The sequence below is a fragment of the Anoplophora glabripennis genome, unplaced genomic scaffold, assembly GCF_000390285.2.
Source record: "Anoplophora glabripennis isolate ALB-LARVAE unplaced genomic scaffold, Agla_2.0 scaffold724, whole genome shotgun sequence".
Classification (NCBI taxonomy): domain Eukaryota; kingdom Metazoa; phylum Arthropoda; class Insecta; order Coleoptera; family Cerambycidae; genus Anoplophora; species Anoplophora glabripennis.
In genome coordinates, this window is record NW_019416800.1 from 149,216 (window position 1) to 155,215 (window position 6,000).

Below are 6,000 nucleotides of genomic sequence, written 5' to 3' on the forward strand. Positions count from 1 at the left end.
TTTTCTCAAGTAAAATTGATTTTAATATTTGTTATATGGTCACTAGTTTGACTTAAAAATTGAGGGATGGAATGAAATCGTTTGCAAGGTTTCGTAGCCAGTGCAACGGTTGAATATTTTCCGGCCTGATTACCACGTCCATGGAGACTATACAAGGAGCCCGAACTCCATGTAAACAAAAATCTTACAAAAATAAGAGGGCGCTAGTGTTCCATATGTCCCATATGTAGAGAAGGGAGATAAAAAGCGGCAGTTTTGAATATTTATATGTTTTGTGGTTTGAATTATAAATCAATCATGTCATTTTTGTAATGTGTTAAAAATTTTAAAATAAATAATGTAAGCTACTTTGAATGATATAAATCATGAAAATATGTCATTCCGGACTGTAATTAAACTAAATAGGTAATAAAAAATATTAGCTTTATGAGAAGAATTTTGTGTTCGTAGAAAGAAACTAGTTTTCAAGGAATTTATGACGTGATCTTGTTAATATTAACCTATAAGTAAGGTTTAAGTTTTTGATAATTACTTTGTTAAAGATTTTAGTTTAATGTTAGTAAAAAATAGTCACATTTTATACAGGAAGTTGCCTTTAAAAAAATAGTAATTCTTGTATTATTAATATGGAATTTTTACTTGTGGTAATAAAAAATAGAATATAAAAAAACTCGGTGTTTTAAATAAACTTTTTAAAATATTACAGATGTCCGATTTTGAGTCCAGTGATTCAGATGACTTATTAGACGCATTGTCCAGCTTGAGAGTGGTGATGAAATAGATTTATTCTAAGAAACAGATAGAGTAAAAAATAAGAACTACTTTGAAATTATTGTACCTGAATATAGTGGCCAAGTTTTTTTAACATTTCCATGTTAGCATATGGGAAGTAGCTAACAGAATTGAAGAAAAATTTGCCATTTCTAATTATTTCACCCATGATTCTGGTAAATTTTGCATTGCCTTAAGCTCTACAACAACCAGAAAAGTTACATACTTGCTAAGTAACTTGTCTCCATAAATTATAGAATGGCCGAGATAATGAGGCAGTTGTAATCGAACAATATTTTGCCCAATATGAATTTCCAGAGCAGGTTATAGGAATAATTGATGGGAAAGGAATTCATATAAGATAGAGTATATCACAATCCATATTTTTTTTGAATAACCAATAATATACTATATTATAGTGTAACTGAAAACTGACTATGGAAAGTCGATAAATTATGGTTGGACAATTTCTAAGCTGATTGCCATGTTGTCGGTTTAGACTTCTCAATGCTTCGAGAGTCATATCGCTCTCTTCTCAAAATGTCAAGAAGCTTAAAACAACATGACAACCAATTGATACCAAAATTTTAACAAAATATAGGTACTCCATTATAAAGGTCACAAAAAATAGGTAATCTAAATATTTTATAACTGTTTAAAATCGATTAGTTTTCTGGGTATATATTTTAAAATTGCTGTAAAATTTAATTCTACTTTCGTAAAATTGTTGATTTAATTCGAACGTAACATGGTTCCATGACTTATTCCAAGGTAGAGTATAGACCAAAATTAATAAGGTATTATAAAGAAATATTTTAGCAATGTTCTATATTTTTGTTATATATTTTGTAAAAATAAAATGTTTATCTACCAAAGATTTCAATGTTTTATTAATTGAATAAAAAAAACGAAATTATTTGTGCCTAATTAAAATAAAATAAATATTTATTCATAACAAACAAGTAACAAAGTAAATATATATTACAAATAAAACAACTTAAAAATAAGTAATACGTGTCAGTCTATCTTCTTAAAATTTCATTTTGTTCATGAAGCAATTGATTTCCATGTTTAAATATTTAGTAAAAGTAGTCAATTACCAATACAGATCGATCAGCATCAATTACTACACGTATCCTCTCTTTAAATTTTATATGATATCTGAATTTCAATCAGTTTTTTACTAACAGGAAAGAAACAGCAACTAATTGGAAATGATTTATTCAATTCAGTAATGATAATAGCGATGTCACCAGCAAGAATTATATGAAAGATACGAATTTAATTATTTATGCACGTAATATAAATTACAAGAATATGTAGAAATAAATAAAGTATACTTTGTTGCTATTGTCAATATTATGTGAACATATTCATAGTTGCTTTGTCGAGACCTCATCACACGTCAACAGAACTTTTCTTTTATTAGATTATACAGGACAGGATGCTCACTTTCTAGTATAATCTCATCGTAACTTAATTGCTCTTGATTTACTTGCTGTTCTTGTTGTTGTTGTTGTTGTTGTTGTTGTAACTGTTGCTCTTGTTGTAGCTGCTGCACCTGTTGTTACTGGTGTAGCGGATGCTCTTGCTGTTGATGCTGCTGCAAAATATATAAAGAAACAATGCATCATTCAATTATACAATATTTTCACTTATGAAATCTTTCTATTTGAAAATTTCTCTACCGTATTAAGAATCAAAGAAGCTGCTTCCAACTTCCCAATTATTCGACCTTTTGCCATAATATTGGTTATTTGCTTACTTCACTCGTATTTATGAAGCTACATTCATTTGGGACATATGGAACACTAGCGCCACCCCAACTTCTGCCATTTCTTGGACAAATTTTGTCAATTTTCCCGTATGAGTTCGTGCTCCTTATCTAGTCTCCATAACCACGTCTTTGATTTTGACGTTTTGAAGACATATTACTCTTCTTCAATGGAGACTGAACGAAAAAACAGATTTCAGAGATTCCACTGAGAAATGAGCGAAATGTCTCTGGAAACGTCAAAAAGTTAAAAACGATGACAACGTAATAAACGACCCTGATATTGTTCAATCGTGATACGAAATTGTAAAAAATTTGTTTTTCTTCTCCGTTTGAAAAAAGTGATCAAAATTAAATCTAATACCAATAAAAAATTTAAGAGAAATTATGCCATTTTTGGGAATGTTCGTTCTTTAACTTTTTTCTTATTTAACCATTTAATAATAATTTAGTAAAAGATTATCAGAGGGTTAAATGAGAAAATTAATACTCACACATAGATAGCTTATATTGTTAAAACGCACTGTATTTTAGCCTTTTCTATTATTTTCCTTTTGTTGAAATTATTTGGAGGAACTAATGTTATTTTTACCAATTTTGATATAGTTATAAACAAGAAAAAATTTAATGAAACTTAGAAATGTTTGTTTTCCTATGATGTTTCTGCAAAGTAAAAATATAGAAAAAAAAATCTAAAAATCGCAGTTGATTCAACAGTGGCTATCTGAATAAATAACAAATTTCAAATGTAATGCTCTGATTTTGGCTAAAATTAAATTGGTAAATATTTTGTATCTATTTATAATTTATAGTTTATTTTTACCTTGAAACTATTTTGAAATACAAAATTGGATAAAAAAATTTGGATAGCGAATTTTGCCAAAAAGGGACAAATGCCAATTTTTGCATTTTTTATTACGTTAAAATTTCATAAATGAATTTAAAATTAAATGTTGAACTTTTTTTATTCGATACAATGTCAGGAAAAGTAATATCCCCGCCAAATTTCCAGTTTAGTGGTCAGTATATGCCAAATTCAATATTTTAGTTATGAAAAATGCAGTAGCGACACCATTAACGACAACAAATAATTTTTTGATTATCTCAATAATGGCAATCTTTCCCATGTATTGGCGGAACTTTTTGCCTGACACTATACAGGTTTTTTTTTCGAATATTCAAATGATGAAATATTGAACAACACAATTGTATTAAAATATTAAAAAACAGTTCTTATTGTAAGGAAAAACTGTTACTTTATTCCACAATGAATATTATTTTAACTTCTATCATCGTCTGTCTCTACATAACTGTAAGGGGTTGCTCGGTGAATCCCCGTAGTACCTGGGTAGGGTGAAAGCGTGTTTCGAACTCAAGGGATCCCCCGAATTAACACAAAAATGGATATATATAAAGGATGGCCCGTTGCCAAAATCAAACTAGTCACTCATCGTCTTCGTAAGTTAGATTAACTGTTAGATAATTATAAGTATTATCATCATCAACGTTCTACGGCAACTATGGACAGAAGAAATCAAAATAATTACGCAAATCAGAAAAATTCCAACAACACCTCCTACTGGAGTTCCAGGAACACGGAAAAACCGGGCGGCTGGCAAGGTATTTTTTTAATAATGTATTATATATAGAGGGTTTCCTTTTTAAACGTACTAATTTTAACAATTGATAGAGGGGTTTATTTTGAACAAAAAAAGGTCTTGTGAACAAAGGTCGTAAATTAGGTACTTCCTGGCCAAAGAACAGGGTGTCGGATTATTTTTTTTACCGTTTTTTCGTGATATTATCTAAAAAATTGCAAGTAATAATGAAACCAAATTAGGTACGTCTTATAACGATCATTAAGAATAACCTACAAATATTTATTTCCCTGCAACCACCAGTGGCGTGCTAGATGGATAATTAGTGGCCCTTTTTAAAAAAAATTCTACGCCCATGGGTTTTGTGAATTGATATTAAATTCATGGAAACTTTATTTAATGGCATGTATCAGCCTTTTAGACTGATTAATGTTATTATTATCGTATACAGAGAGAGTACAGAATGTGGAATATTGTTAATATCTTCCATACTTTTACTTATTTTTAGAAAATGTTTTCATATAATCTTTTAGAGATTTGTTGCTGTACGATGAAACTTTTCTCTTCGCTATATTTTAATGACATGTTGCTGTCTCATTTTTTAAATTGCATTATATAATTTTGATTGAATTCTTTGAATGAAATAGTATACTTTCTGTATGTGGAAACGTATTTCTTTGTAGTTACAGTAAAGTAAAAACATTTGAAAAAAAATCTGTTTACATTCATATTTTGAATAGAATTAACCGATATAACTCAATCAAAGATGTAAAACAATTTTCAGTATCAGAATATTGTCATGTTTTTTTGGTTCACGTTGTAAATCTCCAAATCTCATAAAAGTACTTTTAAAAAGAGTACAGTACAACTGATAAACGAATTAAAATTTTAATGATATGAACTCGTGACTATTTTTTTGCAATTACGTAGTTGTTAACAAAAGAGTCATTACATGTGAAACACAGTACAGATAGGATGTTCGAGGAAGATGAGAATAAGGGTATTCACTTATTTGGTGAATTAAAACATCTACTTCTATTTTTTTTATGAGAGTTGTATAATAAATGGCAAGATTAAATTATTTTCCGTATTAAACTGACTCAAAACAATTAGAAGGAAATAAAAAAAAATGTCAGATATGTTTTTATATATGTTCTTATAATTCCATATATAATTTACATTGATCTGTGATTACCATGTACAAAAAATGTTATTTCAAACAAAGAAGCAAAAAATCATATAATGCTCTAAAAAAGTCGATGACTAAGGCAACCAAATTAATAGGAACAAAAAAGTGAAGGGCACCAACATGTGGCAAAAATTCGTTAAAAATTTGTGTAAAAACATTTTTTACATAGAAGTGACTAATAGTTTAAAAGTTATTAAAATAATACAAATTTTGCACTCACTCCTTATATCTTAAAAGTGCATACATGTGAAATTTTTATATTTTACTTTCAGCCAGTAAAAGCTCGTCAAGTATGTCTAAACAAGAGCAGGATAACAGGTCGAGACAGATGAATCCAAACCATTCATCCTACTTTAGTTCCAGGGGATATAAATGAAAATTTAAAGGTGATTAGAGTTAAATAGTAACTATTTTATAATTGAATGTCTTAGGTACTAGTTTGTCACTTTGCAATGTTCATCCGATTTTGGGATACATTAGATGAGATATAAGACCCTAAGGCATTATAAATTTGTATAGTGCCCTAGAACCAATTTAAAAAACGTACCTACATTTATTGACGTCAAAACAGATTTACTGATTCTTTTGACACAAAGAGTTATTTAATTTTTTTTGCATTGCAACAAATTTTATTGGCATATATTTTTTACTTTTAATTTAATAAAATT

The 6,000-nt window shown here is 28.7% G+C and overlaps 1 long non-coding RNA gene across 1 annotated transcript; it reads left to right on the top strand.

Annotated features, from left to right (window-relative positions):
* The first annotated feature begins 604 nt into the window (after window positions 1–604).
* Window positions 605–821, top strand: LOC111691933. The gene is made up of 2 exons (XR_002763097.1): window positions 605–644; window positions 707–821. It is a non-coding gene; the product is annotated as an uncharacterized LOC111691933 (long non-coding RNA).
* The last annotated feature ends 5,179 nt before the right edge of the window (window positions 822–6,000 follow it).